We start from the raw sequence: 23,402 nt of genomic DNA on the forward strand, positions 1-23,402 counted from the left end.
TAGAAAGGTTGAAACAAGCTTCTAAGAGGTCCATGTTCAGAATTGGAGATACGAATGATTGTTTTAATTTAGTCTTATTCTTATACCAATCGGTGTGCTGTTAGTTGGAGCTTTATTGTTTTTCAAGAAAAACGAAATTAAACAAAAGTGTACAGACGAGATTCAAAGTGAAGAAAAATGTGAGTTTCATATTTCTCATTCTAAATCGAAATTCGTTTTTCGAATTGAAGTATTTTGAAGTTTGTGAGGTATAACTAAAGTTTTTTAATGATATGAAAATTATTTCAAAGTTTTTATGAGCTATAAAATATATAAAACTTTCAAATCTTGTTGTTTTTAAGATTTAAAACTTTCTATTAGTACCTTAACCTAACTTGCAACTAAAAATAAGTTAAAAACTAAGTTTTATAGTTTAAATATTGTATATATTTTGTGCAAAAATATATTTCTAAACTAACAAACTTCTACTTTTTTGAATCAAAAGAATAAGGCATTCGACTTTTGGTTTTGTGTTTTATTGGAAATATTTTTTTTTTTTTTTTTTGAGTTCAATTGGACTAAAATTTAAAGGACTAATTTTTATGTTTTTTAACTTAATAATTTAAAGACATTTTATAACATTTGAATATATAAGTAATTTGAAATATTCCGTTATATTTTTTCTGTTTTTTTTTTATATAAACGTTTTTGTGAGCTTCATATATGAAAAATTAAGTTAAAAGAGTTTTACTATTTATATTGCCGACTTAAAATTTGTTTAATCTAAAAATTACTCAAGTTTTTTTTTAATATTAAAGTATACTCTTTAAAAATAACTTTAAAATAATTAAGAGGGAAATCTAAGTTTCAATCATAAAAAAAAATGCTGTTTAGTCTATTTCAATTACAGTAATTATCTATTATAGTAATTCAACGATTTTTTATTAATAATTTTAGGCAAAGAATTATGCCTATTTTTCACATTCTTTTTAGTTTTTAAATGGTATTCGGTTTTTTAATTTGCGTTTAATAGCTTTTTAGTTTTAAAACAAAACTTGTATGCGTAAAGTTTGATTTCAAAAACAATACAAATATGTACTATAACAAAAAATAATAATAAAAAAAAATCACTGTAAAATTTTAAACTGTAATTTTGATTAATTTGTTGGTGTTTTCGTCAAAATATTCTTATTAGTTACTAATAAAATATCTTTACAAAACCTGCATGTATAATCATGATAAATATGTTAAATTTTTTTAACTTTACAATGAATTTTTAGGTTTCTGGTATTTTGGTAGCTGTTTATTAAATCAAAGTATCATGTCTTTTTATAGCTTGTTAAGTTGTTTTTCCTAAAATTGCAAAAATCTGTTTACAGCCTAGTAAAAAACACTTCTTACAATTAATATTTTTTTTTAATATAGCATACTATTTAAAGTTTTAAAATAAAATTTTACAACTTAGTTAGTTTTTTGTTTACATTTTTTGTTTAAAACTTTTACAGTAATTAAAGCAAATAATTAGTTCTTAAAAAATTTATAAATGAATTAAAAAGTTGGTTCTATCAATTTAAAAACAAATATATGTCAGAAGTTTTTGAATATTTTTGATTATTTTTGAAGATTCTTGTTATAAAATGCTTGTTTAATTTTAAAGTTTATTTTACGTTTAAAACATCCACATTTTTTAAAGTAAAAAATCATTAAAGAAAATATATAAGGGCTTTTACTAGTTTCTAAAAACTTACCTTATCTTAGTATATACTAAATTTTTTACAACTTAATTTAGACCATTCTCTATGTTTACTTAGTACTGAATTTAAAACGAAAAAGTAATTCAAATTATTTTACGTTTTTTTTGTTTTACATCATTCTAATATTTTAAGTTGTAAGTTAAAACTATGTAAAATATCTTGTTGATGTATTGTACTTAGAATCAATGGCGTCGCGTGGTATTTTTCTTAGGTGGTGCAGAAAAAAAAATCCGAGTTTAAGGTGATCGATATGCCCTTACTTGAGTTGTCCCTGCTCGAGTTTCCTCTTCTCGAGTTGCTTCTTCTCGGGTTGCCTCTTCTCGAGTTGCTTCTTCTCGGGTTGCCTCTTCTCGAGTTGCCTCTTCTCGAGTTGCCTCTTCTCGAGTTGCCTCTTCTTGAGTTGTTTCTTCTCGAGTTGCCTCTTCTCGAGTTACTTCTTCTCGAGTTGCTTCTTCTCGAGTTGCTTCTTCTCGAATTGCCTCTTCTCGAGTTGCTTTTTCTCGAGTTGCCTCTCCTTGAGATGCTTTTGTTCAAGTTGCCTCTGCTTGAATCGCCTGTGCTCTGCTTAGCTTTGTTTTCATTTTTTGTTTATAATAACTTGTGGAATGGTACTTAAACCTGTACTGTTTCAGGGAATTTTCAACTTAGCTTACTTACCGCAAGATATCCATTTTGCGGTAATTCTTGAAGAAATTTTGCTGTTTTGAGTTCATTTGCGGCAGTCAGCTAAGAGTTTGCGGCAGTGAAGTGAGCAAAATGGTCGTTTTCTAAATTGGAGTTTTATAAGAGATTTTCTTCTAAAAAATAACGAAAACGTTATAGAAACTTAATTTTTTCTTACAAAATTTTAAGGTGGTGCAATTGCGGCAGTGCAACACCCCACGCGACGCCCCTGCTTAGAATATTGAATCATGAAGATAGTAATTAATCTTTAAAGTTTTAAATATTTTATCTTAGTAGGCAGAACATTGTATTACAATACCTTAAGTACTCTAAGTTTTTTGTTTTCACATTATCTTAACGTTGTATGTAAGATTTAAAAACAGAAATTACAAAAATTTTTATTTGCTAAATTATAAGTGAATTTATAACAACATATTTCTTAATATTTTATTATAAGATTAATATGTGTATAATTTTTAGTATATTTAAGCATGTTAGTTTAGAGCAGTGGTATTCAACGTTTTCAAAATCTGTGTACACCAAACTACTGAAATATAAACTCTGTGGTTTAAAGTTTAAAATTGTGTTTTTAAGCTGTATAAATTATTGACCAGTTTGTTAAATTTATTATGACGTAACATTTCTACACAACTCAATTTAGTTTTCATATTAAAAACTTGCCTATTCTTAGAACTTTTTGAGGTTAGTGCCTACTTTTATTAAATTTGTATTTTTTGTAGACAATTTTATAATTTTATGTTTTTATCCCAAACTTTATTTTTAAACCATAGAGTTCATTTATAGTTACTATCTACATAAACACTATACATAATTATACATGCTTTTTCTGCTTTTTTTCTGATGTGTGTTAATATTTTATAGACTCCGTAGATCTGTTCTTAAATTTATTTGAGAGCAGTGAAACGCCGTTAGTTGAAATAAAGTTTTAGCACAAGAACATCTGTGATATTTATTCCGATAAGCTTAGCTTATCAGGATCTCCAGGATTTAACGCCTTTTAACGTTACATCTTATATATATATATATATATATATATATATATATATATATATATATGTATCAGAATCTAAAAAGTGGTTTAAAACTTTAAACTAAAATAAGCTGAATATAATGCAATTATTTTTTCATACTTAACAAGATAAGTTCTTAAAAAAAGTTGATTTTATTATTTGTTAATTATTTAAAAAATTTCGATTTATAAATATTTTACCTTTCGTTGTAGTAATATTTACAAGCTTATTTATATTTAAATTAAATTAACACAATATTAATTTAAAAGAGTAGCTGTGCACGAAAAGAAGCAACAAACTACAGTTTTCTCATGCAAAAAACTTAGAAAATTATCAAAAGTTTAATCTGCAGGCTATAAATAACAAATTTAGTTTTGTAATTAAGTAACAGTCGAATATTAACTTAAGTATAAATTTATTATAAATAATGAACTTTAAACATTATCAACAGTATTCGAGACTACGTACGACCGGTTTAATCTTTACTAGGACTTTGTAACTAAAAAAAAAAACTTTTTTTAGAAAAAAACTGCTCCAGTCCTCGGTTACTAAATGAAACTAATAGTAATCATTTAAAAAATTACTACTTTAAACCAACAATAAATAATTTAATTTTACAACGAGGACATCAACAACAGTATCCGAAACAACCTATGACCGAGCTCGTCGATATTAGGACTTATATAGCAGGCATAGTCGCGGGAAACCGCTATTGAGATCCAACCAAGCGGGTTTAAATGCATACTTACTTAAGCAACCGTTTGTGAGTTAAGTTCGAAAACGCAGCCAAATCGTTCACAGCCAAACGTCTAAAAAATTTTTAGCTTGTTGTGAGATTTTAGTCTACGATCGTTTGATCAGTTTTAAACAGTAATTATTACGGCCATCACAAACAAAGTTGAGATGTTTCGCGCAATCAATAATAAATAATGAAATGTACCACACGACCAACAACAACAGTATCCAAGACAACTTACGATTGGTTTGGTCCTTATCAGGACTAATTAGGTAGGCATAATATAAAAAAATATAAAAACTATATAAAAACAAAAAATTTAAAATCTTTTGTTACTAAAATTTATTAGTCTAAAAATTTCACGCCAAAAACTAATCAGTTATTAAATAATTGATACTGGTAGCTTCTGCTTCAAGTTTTTCAATTTTCTTACTGAGAAGAATAGTGCAACGGCCATGCCACAAAAACCCATTGCAACCAAAACAACCACTACGGTCAGATATCCTGGACTAGTAAAAACATTAGATCTTTCACTATTGACTAAAGCTTCAGGCTGTTTCTTTTGGTCGTCGGCAGCCTTAAAGCAAATTGGTTGGAATTCAACTTTGCCACAGAAAGGGTCTACAAATATCGACATTTTATTATCTAACGGTAAATAGTAAGCCGGATAACAGTTAGATTCATTCAGAGTCTCATAATAAAGTTTTTCATGTTTTTCTGGGTCCCATTTTTCACAATTGGAGAAGAACTTTAGATCTTTGTGCATAACATAAAGACCAATATGGTAAGTTCTGGGCCCACACAAATTGCGACATTTTATAACGTGGTTATGTATTGTGTCAAACTCTTCTTGGGATGTAATTGGAGCAAGAATCTGCCCTTTTGCTTCACAAAACTTTGTAGCTTTAGCCTTGTTCATTTGTTCTTCGTAAAATGTGTAAGTTCCGCGAGACGTGGTTAGAGAGTCACTGCAGTAACTCAAGCTTTTATTGCATCTCATCATTTTAATATTGTAAAATAATACTGGAATTAATCTTAAAATGTTACTTCTTTGATTTTTACTACTTAAGTTTGATGCAACAAGCTTTAGTTTGTATGAAAATTTTTTATTGCAGTAATTACTTAAAAAGCGAAGTTTATGAAAACTGTTTTTATATACTTAATTAACCACGGCCTATCTGTTCTGCTTTAAATTAAAGACTTGACTGAGTTTATTTAAACTTTTAGCTTAGTATTATCTAACAATGGTATTACTAAAATAAAAGATGTATAGTACATTATCCTTTCACTTAGGTACTCACTTTGAACACAGCTAAAAAAGTGTACCCAACCGGCAGTGCGTTAGTAACAAATAGCAAATAACTTAAATTAGCTTATACAATTTAGTAAAGGTAATATTTTAGGGGTTCAGAAAATAGAAATTCAGTTCCTCTATTTTATTTTTTTTATTTTAAGCCAATTTAAGACACTTTCTAATACAATTAAGTTAATTAGTTTGTATAATAAGTTTGTTTAAGAAAAAATACATAACAAAACACTACTTGTTTCTTTAATTTAGTTTAAAATTAAAGCTTAAGCCAAAGTAGCTGTTTTGCAGTTTAAAATTAATTTAAACTATAATGTTTTAAACTAGTTTTTTTAAACATACATGCTTGATTTTGAGTTTAAACAGTAACATTTTTTTTTCTTTGCCTAAAAACAGAACTTAGCTTTAATAACTACTTAAAAAAAACTCATAGTATACATTTCAAAACACACAAGTTGAAATATAAACTTATAAAACTTTTTAAATTTACAATTTAAAATAAAAATGTAATAAAATTAAACTTTTTGATAACTTGCAGAGCTTCAACTCTTTAAGAATAAAAGGCAGCCTAAGTGACAGCCAGCCTGAATCACATTAAGCTATTCTTAGTTGGCCTAACTTTATTAAACAGATTTAAATGAATAATGATTAAGAGTTAAAACTACAATTTAATTCTTTTTTCTTATTAAATGCATTGTGTGTAAATGTTACAGTACTTATTTTATATTATTATTTATAAAAGTCAAGTTAAAGGTATGGTTTAATTCACTTCTTTAAAAAGTTATAATTTTTTTTTTCTAATTCTTTTTTTTAAATATAAACTTCTTAATATAAATATTTTTTTTTAAACTATTTTAAATTAAGCTTTATATTAATATTAACTAAAAAAAAATTTAACTTTAGTATAAAATACTGATAGAATTCAATGTAAAAGTATTTCAGCATATTACAGTTTTACCTTCTTTAAAAAAATTGTGAGATTAATAAGAATCGTAAAAATTGTAAAAGCATGTGGTGTATGACTAAATAACCGAAAAATTGTTTCGTACACAAGGTCCTTAGACTAAACATTTTGGTCGCTTTTCTTACCGTTTATTAAACCATGTATAGTGTATACTACTATTAATTGGGCTTAAATACCTAAAAACACAAAAAAAATAACAAAAGTTCTTAATAAAAAAGTTGAAAATAAAATGGTTTTAAGTTCAACAACCAAATAAAAAACTTGGCAAAAATATCAAAACTAGCATGAGTATTCATATATAATTTAAATACGTCTGAGTTGGGCTGTGTAAGCCTATATTTTTCAAAAAAAAAAATTAGCAATAATGAGCTTAACTTAAAATACTAGCTTCTTAAATACTGCTCATACACAATGTTTAAACAGTAAACTAATAATTTTTCTATTTATGATTGGTATGAATTTACAACTTAGGACAACAGAAAACTTTTTAAGGAAACCGCCTTTCCAAAAATATATTCAGTCTGAACATTTTTTGGTAACCTGAGCTAACCTGATCAAACTACCTCGAGTCAAACATTTGATGAAAATATTAAGAGACAAAAACTAAACAACTTTCTAATATATAAGTTTAAGTGTATAAAAATGTCATTATATTAATAAAATGACTAAAGATTTATTAAAAAAGATTTGATGGTAAAAAATTGCGTAAAATCTAGGAATAGTATCAAAAAGAGCCTGCATATCAAAAATATGTTAAATTAAAACTAGCCTGACTTGGTCTGAAATGTTGAAAAGTGTTGAACTAGTCTGAACTATCCAGAGTAGTTTGAGTGACCAGAGCTAAACTTATATTAAATTTTTCAACATAAACTTAGTTTAGAAGTGTAACAAAGATGTTTAAACTTGCTTATTTAAGTTATAACTAGTGGTTTTGTCTGACTAAAAATAAAATTTAAGCTGCTCAAAACAGAATATACAAGCAAATGATTAAATTGAACACTTTAAAAAATTATTTTAAAGTTATAATAATGATAACACAAAAGGACTCAATATCTAAGAGATAAAACATTATTTATAAAAATTGTGAACATTGCAAATAGCTAAAAATTTGTTTGAGTTTGACTAAAGTATTAAAATTGTTTAGGTGTATTATAAGTTTAAAATTACTTAAATGAGATAATTTACAATTTAAACTTATTCATATCTAACATAAGAGTATTTTTTTCATGTACATAAATTTTTCTAACTGTTCTTGAATGATCTTTTTTTTGTTTCAAACTAAAAGTTTGCATTTCAATGCAATTTAATAGAATGCTTAACATAGTCAACATTATTAATTTAATTGACAACAGTATTATTTTTATTATGTTTTTAGGTAGTTTCTAAAAATATAGTTTAACTCTTACTATTGAAGCAAAATTTTAAACTGCGCAAAACAAACTTATACTTATGAAAATTTATAGTGAAATTTTTTTTAATAGTGCGCACTACTGAACTGGTACCAATGTTTTGAGCAGAATGGTCATAATCTAAAATGCAGCTTTGTAAGAAGCAAAGCTTAATTGTTTAGATAGCTTATTTTTTCTTTTAAAAATATTAGATGAAACAAATGCGCCAACATCTCATAAGATGTCCATAGTAGTAGCTCAATTTTATATTTATACAATTTACCTTAGTAAAACAAAACTTATAACAACATGATACTTTTACTGAATTCGGGCTTAAAAAAATGTGTAGATATTAATATAGTGACATTTTAACTTTTTATTTAAAGTTAGAATTTAATTTCCTAATACTAAATGATGAGGTATAGCAGAGAAAGCTGCTATAATGTAACCCATTTCTTAGTTTATATTTATAATTAAATAAAGTACAATAACTAAATAAAAATTAACGGATAAAAGTAATATATTTGTTTTCAATATTTCAAAATAGTTAAAGCTAATTATATTAATTTAAGTAAATTTTAACTTACGTATAAAAAATATTAGTAATGATTGCCACTTTAAGATACTCAACCACTTATATGCAATACAATTTACTTACATAAGTATGATAGTTTAAAAATGTTACATTTTTTGAAACTGCACTAATTTACTTTTAAGTAAATTTTTGCTTTAAATAAATTTTATTAAAAAAAAATAAAAATGTATATAAAGTAGCCTAATTTCTCATAAGTATTTTTTAATTATTCTACAGGGTTGCCACTCGTTTTTTCCAAAATTTTCCAGGTTTTCCAAATTTCTTCCAGGTTTTTAAAAGTGCACATTTTTGGGTCTATTTTTAGTTTTAAATTAATTTATATATAAGAAACTATGTTAAATAGTATAAAAACATTGAAAACATACTGTAAAGTTACTGTAATTTTGTTTTTCAATAAATAAAAATTTGATGATGAAAAAAAATCTTATTTAAGTGGTAGATTTTTGTGTCAAATCGTAATTTTACTACTGAAAACATTAAAATTATTAAAAATCCAGGTTTTTCCAGTTTTTTTTTCAAAAATTCTCAAATTCCTGGTTTTTCCTGGTTATTTTTTGCCAAAATTGTCAAATTCTAGGTTTTTCCAGGATTCCAGGTAAAGTGGCAACCTTGATTCTAATTTTCAAAAGCAGTTTGTGGTTTAATGCGTAGTGTTATTAAGCCTAAGCTGAGCTATAGTTAGAATAATATTGAACTAATTTCAGGGTTTAATAATTTTTTAATAATATATATTTTTTAAAGGTTTTATACTTCTTAAAACCAAAAAAATGTGCCAGTAAGAATTTAAATACAATTAGTATGGAGCTGGTTTGAAACAACATTGATTAAAAAAAAAAGTGCTTTATAAGTTTCTGATTTTTTTTGGTGTAGTTATAGGTGAAAGAAAAAAAATCAATACAAACACGTACTGTGAGTTACAAAAACTTCTAAAAAATCAATTAAATATTAACTTACTTTAAGCAGAGTTAGTTGACAAAAAAATCTTTGAACTATTTACACGGGTAAAACTAGATTTTAATATCTAGACAATGAGAACTAAAAACTTTTATTTTGTAATTTTTTTTTATAAGTACATGTTAAAACACAGCAAAAAGATATCAAATAAAGATCAGTTGTTAAGTTATGTATTAGTAAATATTTAAAACAGTATATTATAGAAAAAACTTTTTAGTCAAGAGCTATATAATTAGGTGAACTTTACAAAAATATCTTAAAACATTTTTAACTCATTTTTTCTTAAATAATTTGGATAAAGTTAAGTTTTTAAATAAGCAAAAAATTATAGTATGTATTCTTATAAAGTAAAACTGCAACTTTTTATGTTCTATAACTAAATATTTTTATTAATATACAATTGTTTAATAACTAAAATTTATTAAATAATGTTAAAACTTAAAAAAAAATAACCTAGCTACTATGAAAATAACTCAACTACATTTTTAAAGACTTATAAAAGTAAAAGTTGGTATGACAAAATGGGTTTTTGTCATTTTGAAACAGGGTATTTCTACAAACAAGTTTATAAAACTTTTAATTTTAAACAAATTGATAAAATAAAACTCTTAGAAAAGATAGCATTTATGAAAAGTCTTATTACTCGTACGCAAAAATTGGCAGAATTTTTAAATTCGCTATTCTATACACATACATGTATGTTAAGTTTTAGATTACTAAAATTTGGAAGTTGTGATAAAAATGTTGGTACGTGATAAAATTGCTTTTAAGAGGGTTTCCAGAATTCCAGAAATAAAGAGCTTTGAATACTGAATAAACAATTGCTTGTATTTAATAAAATTTGATGCTTTAGTGACAGTGACGATTTTTCTTAACGATTACATATAAAATTAAAAAGAATATCGAAGTTTTGACTTCCTGTTAGAATATAATATTTTTTTAGTATAAAGAAAAAGAAAAAACTAAAAATTCTACAGCAACTTTTTAACTGATTAATTTTTACTTAAAACAGACTAAAACTACTTTTATACTTTTTAAGAAGGATATATCAACCTTAAATTTCTTTAATACATAAATTGAAAGAAAACAAAACTTTTAAAACTTTAAAATCTACTGAATTTAAAATATAATTTAGTTGAACCCAAATTTGTTTGTCTTCACAAATATACTTCTAATTGTTGCAAGTCAAAACGTCTGTCCTGGACGTTAAAAGGTATCCAAGACATTCCAAGTGGTGTGCGTCTCGATAACCTTCAGACCAATTGTTTTGAGCGCTTTTATTTGTCGTTTGATAAAAATGAAATACATAAACTAGCCAAGCTTATTTATTGATAAAAATTATTGCCAAACTACAACTTACATACTATTTGTATATATATATATATATATTGAACTAAAAATTAAGAATAAAACTAATAGTTTTTGAATATACATAAATGATGTTTGAAAAGTTTAAATACGGAAAATATATCAATTGTGATTTTTTATGTTACGCATAATTAAAACCTATTTCATGATTGTATGTCAATAATTTTTATTATTAGTAGTTGTTATTATCAATTAATTGTTATTTTTTATTTAATTTTGAGGCAATTCAAAAATTTAAATCATTTTAGTTTTGCATTTAAAAATATACTAAAATGTTTGTCGGATAAGTAAGCTGTTCAAAAATACATATTTTTTATCTAGAAGATGGCGCTGATTATCAAGTTTTCTTCAAGTATTCAAAAATTTACTTTTTTTTGTTGATTTAAAAATAAGTTTTTAATGCATTATTTCAAGAAACAGCTTTTGGAATGCAAATGTGAAACTGATAAATAAGAACTTGAATTAGCAAAGACAAAATGAAGAAAATTTAAAATTAGTATAGGTTTAGAATAGAGTTATAGTACTTTTTAAACGTTTATTGTTATAACTTATATATTTTCGTTTATATTTTTTCTAGTTTTAACAGTGCTTGCTTAGGTTTTAATAATTAGAAAAAAGCTATATATATTTTTGTTTTAACAATATAAGCCAAATAGAACAGTGGTTTACTTTTTTGTAAAATTTATTTTCGATTTAACGTGTTATTACTTTATTCTTTCTACTTAGTCTGTCTGTAGCAGCAGTCATAAAACTTTAGCTTATAAACTTGTTTAATAGCAGGTAGATAAAAAAAAACATTAATTTTAAGGTTTTAAAGTTAGTTTGATCATATTAAAAACTTTAGGTCAAACAGTTTTATAACATATCTTAAGTTTTCATAAATTATGCTTAAGAATTATGCTATAAAACTTTACCTTTTATTATTGCCTTTCACAAGCATAGTATTTAAAAAATGTTCAACATTTTATTTATACAATATTTGATAATAGTTTATTATATCAAATTAAAAACAAAAAGTCAGTCTCTGCTTTAGTATAACAATGTCTGTATGTTATTAACGTTAGATAACTAATTAATAACTAAAACTAGTTTTAATTATTTTATTATTTTTTAACTTTAGTACAAACTCTAGTAAAAATTTACAGCTAAAGTCATTTTTGTTATGACTAAAATAATAAGTGTAATATATATGTAACAAAACATTAACACATTTAAATCTAACATAGAAAATAATCAAATATCTTAAACCATGAATCACATCGTTTTCAAAAGCAATGGTACAATAATAACTTCTATCAACAAAAAATTTACATTTCTTGAATCTGCCGAGATTTGTAAATCTATGACACACGGAAAACTGCTTAATAAAAAATCTTTGAACGTATTGAAGGATTTACCAAACATACTAGAAAACGTATCTGATGAGTCATTGTTCAGGATTGAAAATCCTAATAACAAGACTTGTTTTAGTTTGATTTCAAAGCAATTCAAAAATGCCGATTTTGTGTCACGTGTTTGCCCTGGCGATGACCTATATACGGAACCATATACAACGTTGTGTATATCTGCAGCAGACAACTCTTCCGGAAGCTACTTGTACTTCATGATACCAATCCTTCTAATAATGATGATTGTTGGAATTTTATTTTGGAGAAGAAGGGAAATTCACCAAAAGTGTACAGAAGAGAACGAAAGTAATGAAAATGTTAGTTTATTTTATAAATATCAATTTAAAAAAACATGAGCCATAAAGTATAAAAAATACTCTTTTTTTAATATTTTTACAGATTCAAAACCTTCGTTTGAAACCTTAACCTAATTTTCAGATAAAAAGAAGTTTTTAAACTAAGTTTTATTGTTAAAATGTTGTATATATTTTGTGTAAAAGTATATATTTGCACTAACAAACTTTTACTTTTTTGAAGTAAAAGAATAAGGAATTCGACTTTTGGTTTTTTAAAAATTATATTGAAATTTTAAAATATTGTTTTCTTTCTTCAAGCTTGTTTGACTAAAGTCTAAATTACTTGTTATTGTTTTTTTTTTTAACTCAGCTATAGTTTAAAACTTAAAAGTATATCTTATTATTTGAATTTATAAATAGTTGGAAATTACCAGTTGTATTATTATTGTTGTTTTTTTTGTACTAGCGTTTTTTGGGCATTACTTTATGTGATGTAAGGCTAACAGAACTTATTGTTTATATTGCCGACTTGCAAATCGTTTAATCTAAAAAGTTCTTAAAAGTTTTTGTAAGTTTTGAAAGTATAAAATATTCTTTTTTGAAATAACTTTAAAACGATTGGGAGAAAAATGTATGTTTTCATCATTAAAAAAAAATTTTGAATCTATTGCAGTTATAGTACAAGCTTTTTATTTTAAAAAATAAGGAGTATTTGCTAATAACTTTAGGCGCAAGTTTATCTTTAATTTTTATAATCTTTTTAGTATATTATACTGCTCGATTGATTATTTACATTTGATAACCTCAAAATTCTTTAATAAAGATTTTATTTGTAAAGTAGTAGTGCATAAATGATAAAAATGTGTATTAAAACAAAACAACACTAACACATGAATTAATTGAAACTGAATTTAATTTTTATCGTTTTATTAATCTTTTTGTCAAAATATTCTTATTAGTTATTTTAAGAATATGTTTACACAACCTGCATACATAATTAAGATAAATATTTTAAATTCAATGCACCTTAATTTTTATTGTTTTGATTGAAACTTTAGATTACTGGTATTTTGGTTGCTGTTTAGAAAACTACAGTTACTTGTTTTTTTATAGCTTGTGAGATTGAATTTTTCTACAAAACTACAAAAATCAGTTTAAAGCTTAGTAAAAAGCACTTCTTAAGTTTATTACTTGTTAGTTTTTGAAGCATGGTGAATTGTTACTTAAAAGTTTTAAAATACAATTTTACAACTAAGTATATTGTTTGTTTTGGTTTTTTGCTTAAAACTATTACAGTATTTAAAGCAATTAGTTAGTCCTTAAAAAGTTGATAAATGAATTAAAAAGTTGGCTCTATCAATTTAAAAACAAATATATGTCAAAAGTATTTGAGTTTTTTTTTTATTATTAACATGCTTCTTTCAATTTTAAAGTTTATTTACCGTTTAAAACATGCACATTTCGAAAAGTTAAAACTCTTTAAAAAATATATTTTGAGGTTTTTAATAGTTTTCAAAACTTTCACCGTATCTTAATATGAACTTAACTTTTTACAATCTAACATAGATCTAGACCACTCTCTATGCTTACTAAATGATAAATTTAAAACATAAAAGTAATTCAAGTTATTCTTTTTTTTTTTAATTTAAACCATTCTGATTGTTGTAGTTGTAAGATGAAACTATATAAAATATTGTGTTAATTTATTCTATTTAAAATATTGAATCTTGAAGATAGTACTTTATACGAAAATTTTAAATATTGTATATCAATAGGCAAAACATTGTACAACAATTTCTTAGTACTCTGGGTTTTTTTATCATTGTTTTGACGTTATATGTAAGAGTTTAAAAACAAAAGTTTAGAAACTTGTTTTTTACTAAATCATAAATGAAAGTTTTGCAACATATTTCTTAATATTTTATTCTAAGCTTTATATGTGTATAAACTTTTGTACATTAAAACATGTTAGTTTAGAATAACATTAGTTTACGGATTATAACTACTTTCGAGTTGTTAACAATGCTCAAAAATTTTATTTAATCAACATAAATGAAAACTAAACACATTTGTCTTTTTTTTTTAATTATTGAAAAGTTTTAGATAAAAAAATGTTTAAGCAGTTACATTTTAACAACATAAACTTTTAAATTTGTCTATTTTTTTCATTTTCAATCTGCTAAATATCCATTCATATAAAAACCTATAAGAAAATAGCTATATTTTTAACCAATAAAACAAATGTTTTTTGCCACTAGTAACAATAAAACCATTTTAAAGATCGGTATGGATGATTTTGGAGTAAAGGACTCGCAAAGACTAATTGATGAACGAGTTAGTTTAATTTGTTTATATTTTTAATGACTACTGAAGAGCTGTTGTGTATATGTTGTGTTGAGCTGTCAATTTACGTTTAAAAGTTTTTCTTGGCATTAATCATGATAATTACAGTGTAAGAACTCAAGTTTTTTAGCTAAAATGTTTAAGCTCTATATATATCAAAATTTATAAAGTTGTTTAAAACTTTAAATTAAAATAGTTTTTTAAATCTAATTTAAGCTATCATTGTTTTTCCAACATGATAAAAACCGTAAATTTTAAAGCTGTGTTTAGTTGCTAATTGATTTTTAAAATACCTTGAGTATACTTAAAAACCTAATACTATAACTTTTATTTCAGTTTAGTATTTTAATTTCTTTTTATCTGTGTAAACAATTTAAGTGTATTTATTAAGAATTTAATATAATTGATTATTTTTATTATTATACTGCCAAGTTCATTCGCTTTAAAGTTTTATTTTAGAACTAAAAAAACATTTGTGTTTAGCAGACTTTCATAATTTCACACTATTTCACAATTTAAAATATTTAATTTGTGAGTTGATTTTGCTTTTTTTACTTATCTATATATTTATTTATATATGTATATATGGACCTAGTTTTTACTTATTTATAAAAACTTAATTGTTTTATTTCTCGAATTAAAAATAAAGATCGAAAGATTTTTTCATTTAATTATTTTAAAACTATCAAAGTTTCCAATATTTTGCACTTAATTTTAACGACACTTTAAAAATTTTCAAACTTATAATTAGGACTCGAAGAGTTTTTTTTTTTTTTTTAATGTAGTTTGTAAAAAATACAAAATTTTTTTTTAAAGACTTTATGATTTGTTTATACAACTTTTATTCGACTTTATTTATAAGCTCTTATAGTTAATTCACTTTATTGATTATTCATAATACTTTGTTAAAATTTTGAATTAGAAGGCTTGTACAACCCTTTTATTTCACTTTTTACTAAGATTAGAAACTTGTTGAGTTATATTAATAAAAAGTAAAGAAAGTAAATATAAAAAGTTTAATCTTATTGGTAAAGTATTTACACATTTGGTCTATAAAATAAAAAAGTTGTAGGCAGGCTAAATTCATAAAATAAATGTTTATTTTTTGACACTATTTACTTACTGTCGTTTAATTTTTTTTCATACAAAAGCATCTTAGATTATAAAATACAAGTTTAAAGAATATTAATACACTTATTGTGTAAAATAAATATAATAATTTTATCTCACAAAAGTGTTATACTTAGTAAAACAATTTCTAATGCTCATTATTCTAAATTTGTGTTGAACTCTAACTTAAATAAGTTAATCTTTAGACTTTTAACAAAGTATTTTTTAACAGAACGTCGTAAAGTGTTTTAAATTAGTATATAAAACAAACAAGCTTTAAAAATAAGTCTGCATTGTTACATACTTCACAAAACTTTAAATATTTTTTTAATGTAATTTTTTGTTATATAAAAAATTATTAATTTAACTCTAAGCTTTTAAGCCAAAATTTTTTTATTTGTGTTTTTCACAAAAAAAAAATAAAGTCAACCACAACTACACAAAAGCTTGTCGAGTAATATACCACTTAGCCCTAGTGATGTTGATATAAGCTTACACTGAAATTTTTTTTATTGTTTACTTTATAATCTTAAATTTCCTTTAATAGTATCATGCAATTAATTTTTCTTTGTAAGTGCCCTAATAACTGCCCTAATAAGTAAAACGATACGTATCATTTTCAACAAATAAAGTATAAATTAACATTTAAATAAAATTAAACTTTATAAATGTATAACAATCATGTAAAGATACTGCAAAATATTTTTTAGAACGAATGAATTTTAGCTCGTAAACTTAAATAAAAACTTTAACGATCTTGTAAAAAAAAACAAGAAAACATATTTTAGCAACAACGCTAGTAAGTAATTAATACTAAAAAACGTTTAAATAAATATAAATCAAAAAAACTACAATTTTCACTTAAGAACTTTTTTGTGGTAATATTGGTGTTTTTTCATAGGTTTCTAAAGAAGAAAGAAAGGATGATGAAGACGAAAAGTTCAAAACTGAAGTTCTTCTTGGCGTCGTAAGTAGCTATTTTCTAATATAACAAATTAAACTATAAACCGTAAAAAAATATTAAAATTCTAAAGGAAACAAGGATACTCTTTATTGCATAGTTTTTTGCTTTAAAACATACTTTAAATCAGTAAGTTAGTAAAAATTTGTAGATTCTTGAACAAAACTACCAGAGAAAGTTTTTTATTGCCCGGACATGTCAAAAATTAGTTTTCAGCGGCCGTGTTATAAAAACATTACTACAAAATTTTTGAAAAAAGTTTATAAGCAAAATTGATATTTATTTTTACTTCTATCTATTAAGAACATAACCAACTGTGAGAACATTAAACAATTTTATTATAAAAAACCTCAACTTTATTTGTTTTGCAATACATTTTTTCAACCCAAAAAGTTTTGCTTTGCGATCAGGTTCAACCCGCTGGCCGTGCGTTTATTACAAACCCCAAAAACGTCTTTGATTTAGCATGCGCAACTCCCTAGCTTAGATTGAATTTAAGAGTCTCAAAGTTGCATACATTTTAGTTAAAGTTCTAAATTTGTATTAATAAAACAGGGCTCATACGGTGTGGCCTACCAGGCAAGGTGCACCGACTTGCCGGCTGCCATATTCGCCATAAAAAGAACCGTTGTGGAATCAGGGTAAGTAAAGTTCACAAAACAAAGTTTTTGTGACGCTTAGTTTTCTTGTTCAAGGTCAAAAAATCTCCAACGCTTTAATAATTGTAGTTTTTCATAATTTAAGATATTTGCAAAACATATCAGTTTCAAAAACTGTTTCACTTGGTTGTCTAACTTTTTTTAATTTACTCTAATCTTGTTTTAAAGGTATAACATATATTTTACCAGCAGTTTCTTGCCCTGAGATTTATTGATATAGCGTAGTTATGCTACAAAAACTTTTTTTTGGTGCATTTTGTGAAAAATAAATTTTTTGTCAATAGAAAAAAAGAAAGAAACATGGAGCACGTGCTCCTGCACGGATTAAGTCATCCCAACATAGTGAAGGCTCATTTTTCCTGGAAAGAAACTACAACTCCAGCAAAACAAATTCGAAAAGACTTCAGGGACTTCAAATTGGACGAGCAAGGTGGACCGTCAACCAGCGGAGGAAGCGTAGCAAGCAGCATGATCTCAGGTTAGTGCAGGAGTATGAACTTCCTAAATACTAAGTAACCTTACACTTAATAATCTTACTCCATAACCCAAGCTAGTGTACGAGCCTGGTGTAAGAAACATTTTGATTACTGAGTCATTTATGATACAATTTAATGTTAAGTCTATATATATTTCACAGTTTATTTTTAAATAGTTTAATTTTTAAATTATAAATTATGTTCTTTATTGCGTGGTTTTCAGATCTGCAAAGGCAGCACGCGTACTACAAGCGAGAAGAAACGCTAAAATTCCGGTACACCGCGCTTGACATCTGCCAATGTTCAGATGTCAAGCAGTACCTCGAATCCACAAAAAACTGGCAAGAAAGAAGCTTTTCAACGATAAAAAAGTGGATCATACAAGTTGGTATCCAAAAAATTTCTTAAACTTCTCAATTAACGCATAATAATTCTTTATTTACTTTTTTAGACCGCAGACGCGGTCCAGTACTGCCACTCACGTGGTGTCGCTCACCGCGACATCAAGCCGGCAAACCTTCTGCGGTCAATTGAAAACGACGACATAAAGTTGACCGACTTCGGGTTCGCCCGGCATCTTCCATATGAAAAGTCAGGTGTGAGGAAGGTGACGATGACGACAGAAGTCGGGACAGAGTTGTACGGCCCGCCCGAGATCGTGAGTTGTTTTCTCTCGTTTTTTATTAGCGCTTGAACTTGTTTAACATTTGAAGCAATTCAGTTCAAGGAGCAAAGTGACGACTACGACGCTAAGATGGCTGACGTCTTCAGCCTGTCCCTCGTCATCGAAGAGATGCTGCTGCCCATGGAAAGCTCGGTGGAAGTGGAGGCGTGGATCGTAATGTCGAGGGACTACGCAGTGTTCCCTGAGCGCTTCAACTCTCACATTCCACTCATGGTAAGTTTTTTTGATAAGATTTTGTTTAATTAAAAAGCTTTGAACTTTGTCAACAAGCCAGTAGAATTAAACTCTATAAAAATATCAATAAACATAGACTAGTCTTCTCGGGAAAGGGGTGAACAAAAATCCAAAGCTGAGACCAACAACCAAAAACATTTTCGAAAAGTTTAAAACTAACTTAGAGGAAATGCTACCAGCCGAATTCGAATCAGTCAAGATAAAGTGGTACTAAAAGAAACTAACTGCTGTTGCTTGTTTTTCACCGGTTTTTAAATTTTTGAAATGTTTTTTGTTTACAGTTTATAATCAAAGGAGTTATGCATTTATAAAAGTGTTGTTTTACACAAACACTGTTTTAAAGTTTTGTTTACATGTTTTTAACGATTTTTAATCAACTATTCTTCAACCAAAGTATTTTTCTTCAATTATTTGTACATTTTTATTGATTTTTTTGTGTGATTTTTTTATTTTTTGTGTACTTTTTTTATCGTAATAATAAACGATTTAAAAATAACTAAGGAGCTGTTTTCAGCAATTTGATTTTAATTGCTTTAAAAGCTTCTTTACTTTTTAAGTCAGTTTTACAATCTACGATTTGAATCTACAATTGTTCGTACCTAACACTAAATATAATTTATTCTTTTTTTTTTTTTAATTATTTATTATTGTAACACGTTTAAATAATTTTAAAAGCATCAACTCTTAATATTGATAAATACTTTAAAAAAGTATTATTTGTTATTAGAAATATTTTTATATGGAACAGTAATTTTTTTAAACAAATATACAGAACATTCAAAAAACCTTTTAAGTTAAAAGTTATTTTAATTATGCTTTTAAGCTAGAGCTTAAAACTGAAACAATACGTTTAAAAGCGAAACTTTACAACAAGTTTTCTTTTTTTTTTATTGTCTCAAAATACTGATCTAGTCGTTACTATGAATCGCTAGGTGTTTTTACAGTAGTTAAACAGCACAATTTTTTTACAACCTTTCACAACGAAGTAGGTTTGAATTAACATGACTTTTTACATCGATATTTAGCTTCAAAAAAAACATTAGCTATCTTTGTAAGCCTAATTGGTATTTGTAAAAATGTTTTCAAATAAATATTAAGCCTTTGACTTGAGTCAGTTTTAGTTATGAAGTTTCACTGCAGTATAGTCTTTGTCAAGTCTATAAAAACTAAACATATTATTTTCTTTCGTACAACTCTGTGATTTTCTTTCGTCATTCTAAGGTTTTGAATGTCACTAATTTTAAAATTTAAAAAGTGTGTTTCTTAACAATAAAAGTATATACAGATTATAAAAACATAGTCTTCTAAAACTATAAAACTAGTAAAATTATATACCATTTATTTTTCTTAGTTATAAATAATACTTTTTCTGTTATTCATCATAGGCGATGATTTAAATGAAATCAAGTTTTTACCTCGTCTGTGAGCTGATTTATTTAAAATGAAAAAAAAAATCTTATGATAAATAGGTATTTTATTATAAAAAAATATTTTGAACTTATTACCATTTTGAAGAGTAAAGAGCTTTAAATGTTATAGTTTTTTAGAAAATTACCAAAAGATACTTTTTTTTGATAATGCACGAATTGAATTCAAATTCGTTGTTTTAGCTCGTAATAACAAAAAAATATTGTTTATAGTATGTAAAAACACTATGCTTTTTTTTAAGTCAATAAACATTAATGAGAAAGTGTTTTTTTATTCTTATTATATAAACCTTAAAGGTGTAGTAAAACGATGTAAAAAAATAGTTTAATGAAGAAAATAAAGAGTCAAACTATTTTGTATTTTTTGCTAAACTGAAAAACAAGAACATATTGGCATGTTGACAATTTTTTACGACTTAATTACTTTTTTTGTTTACTGTAAACATTTGAAAATGTTTAGAGTTTACAAGTATCGCTACTGTAGTCTAAAGGAGTAAAAATAGTAGACTATTTAGAGCTTTTGATATGCATATGTATAAAGCATTTTGTTGTAGTTCTCATATTTGTATAAAAAATATCTAGAAGTTTTTTTTTGTTAAGCATATTACATTGAAAAAGAATTTTCTCTTATTATTAGAATAGACAATATAGAAAGCAAAAAAACCATTTACAAAAACCTAAGCCTTTTTTTTTTTGTTATTAAATTTTTATGTTACTTAAACAGTATTGTAATGAATTTTAGTTATGTATCATTTTTTAAAAAAGTATATTTTTAGCAAAATATTAAATTTACTTTCTATAAAGTTTTTATATTTATTTGATGTTATATACAATTATACATATTTAAAATTACGAAAAAAACTAAAAACATCTTTTAAACTTTTTTTTAACGATTTAATCTATTTAATAACATAATCTTTTTTTTTTTTTTTTAACTCGGAAACTAGGTCAACGAACAAGATCTCATTTGCAAGCATAATTTGGTTAATGACTTGAAAACTTTCAGAATACAAACTTTTACTAGTTTTTCTCTCTGCACAAGCGCAATTAATCAAACACAGTTAAGCTAAATGCCTTTTATCTAAAGATGAGATATTTTTTTATAATTAGTTTTTATTTTAAACAAAGTGTAAACAATTATTTATTATTAGTGAAAAGGTTTTGATATATATAATTAAGTTTCTTTTCTGTTAAAAAAGGGTCATTAAGAAGCTTTTCTGTTTATATCTAAACAGAAATAGCTTTGGTTTTAAATTTTTTATATCTGCAGTTTAAAATTTTTTTAAGTAACAATTTTTTTAAATTTAGTTGAAATAAAGTTTTTACTAACGTTTAGCAAACACAAAAGTTGTTTTTTTATGTGTATAAAAAATTACTCAAGTATACCACATTCTTTTTTAAAATATACTTTATATACGTACAGAGGTAATAAAAAAAACATAGTCTTAAATCTGTATTTAAAGTTTGCATAAAATTATTAGATTTTGTAAGTAGATTAACTATTTGATAATTTTTTAATTTCAGATTATACCAAATACAACTCGTGTTAATCATCTTTTGAAAATTCTAAATCTTACTTTTAACAAATATATAAGTATATGTTTTAAACTTTTGCTTATTTCGAGCTCTTTGACTAATTTGGATTTAATAGCTATAGGATCAGACTGTAGACTTATTGCACAAAAACTCAAGTTTATAAGTCTGTTTTCAAATTATTTTTTTACAGTAATAAAATGACGGTGTTGTAGTATAGATGTATGTTTTAAGTTACTTAAAGTATTTTATTTGATATCCAATCAGTTATTTATCTTTTTAATATCTAGTTGCGTAAACTTATTCAACTTTGTTTTTTTTTTTATGCAAGTACTGTAAGAACAACATCAAAAGTTTCACTATATTTAGAGTTATTTATATCAAATATGTATAGAATATTAGTTATAATTTATTATCTAAACGTAAAGTTTTTATATTTTTGAAAGACTCTAAACATAAATGGGATTTTAGCTTTTTATTCGACAAGTCCTTTAAAACTGTTAAAAAATTTTTTCAAGTATTTAGAAAAAGTAAACATATTAAACTTATTTTTAAACTTAGATTTATAGTGACTAAATACATCTTAATTAAAACAATCTGTGAACAGATAATTCAGTATCTAAACATGATTACTAATTTAAACTGTGGTTCTTCAATGTCTAATTTAATATTATTGAGTAAAAGTTCTGCAATGAAAAGAAAAACTTAAGGATTTGATTGCGATTTTATTTACTACATTTAACCTTATTTTTCCATGCTTGTTTCTTTTACACAAGCATAACAAATAGTATTACCGATAAAAAACAAAATAAAGTTTTATACTTAATGTGAAAGTTATTATAATGTTAAGGAAATCAAAGTTAAATTAGATTATTCTTTTGATTTTCGTTTTCAAAAGTTTTATAGATCTATTAGTCCTGGACAAGACGTTAAAAGGTATCCGTGGTGTGCGACTCGTTAACCGAAAGGTTTTTTACACCAGGTTCTAGGATCTAATACTTTGAACGTTTTCTTTTTTATCGTTCAGTAAATTATAATATTTTATTATTTTTTAAAAATAAAATTACTTACATACATTTGTTTTAGACTAAAAATGAAAACAAGTAAAACGCGTGTTTTAATAACAAACTAGTTTTCTGTTTTGCATTTTAGTTTTTACAAGTCTTATCGAAAATTTATTGTTTAATTATATCGAATTTTCCGAAATCAATGTATAAAAAAAGTATAGTAAACATTATATTAGCGAAAATTATCACTAGAAAGTTTACAAAAATTTAATTTTAACCACTAAATGGCGACACAGGATGAAATTCAATGTTTTGGAATTAACCTGCTTTTGTCGAATGCTTCAGAAAATACAAGTTGTTTAAGAATTTTGATTAAGAAGTAGTAATCAAGTTTGAGTAAGCTGTTTTTAATGCACTTTAGCAGTTATGTTACAAAGAAAAAACAGTTAAATATAGTACTTAAAAGTATATTTAATAAAACAGTAATACAGTTCAGTAGTTAGCTGTTTTTGAAAAAAAATAAAATTATTAAATAAATAACGTTT

Source organism: Thalia democratica, chromosome 1 (genome assembly GCF_965202585.1).
Source record: "Thalia democratica chromosome 1, ktThaDemo2.hap1.1, whole genome shotgun sequence".
NCBI classification, from domain to species: Eukaryota; Metazoa; Chordata; class Thaliacea; order Salpida; family Salpidae; genus Thalia; species Thalia democratica.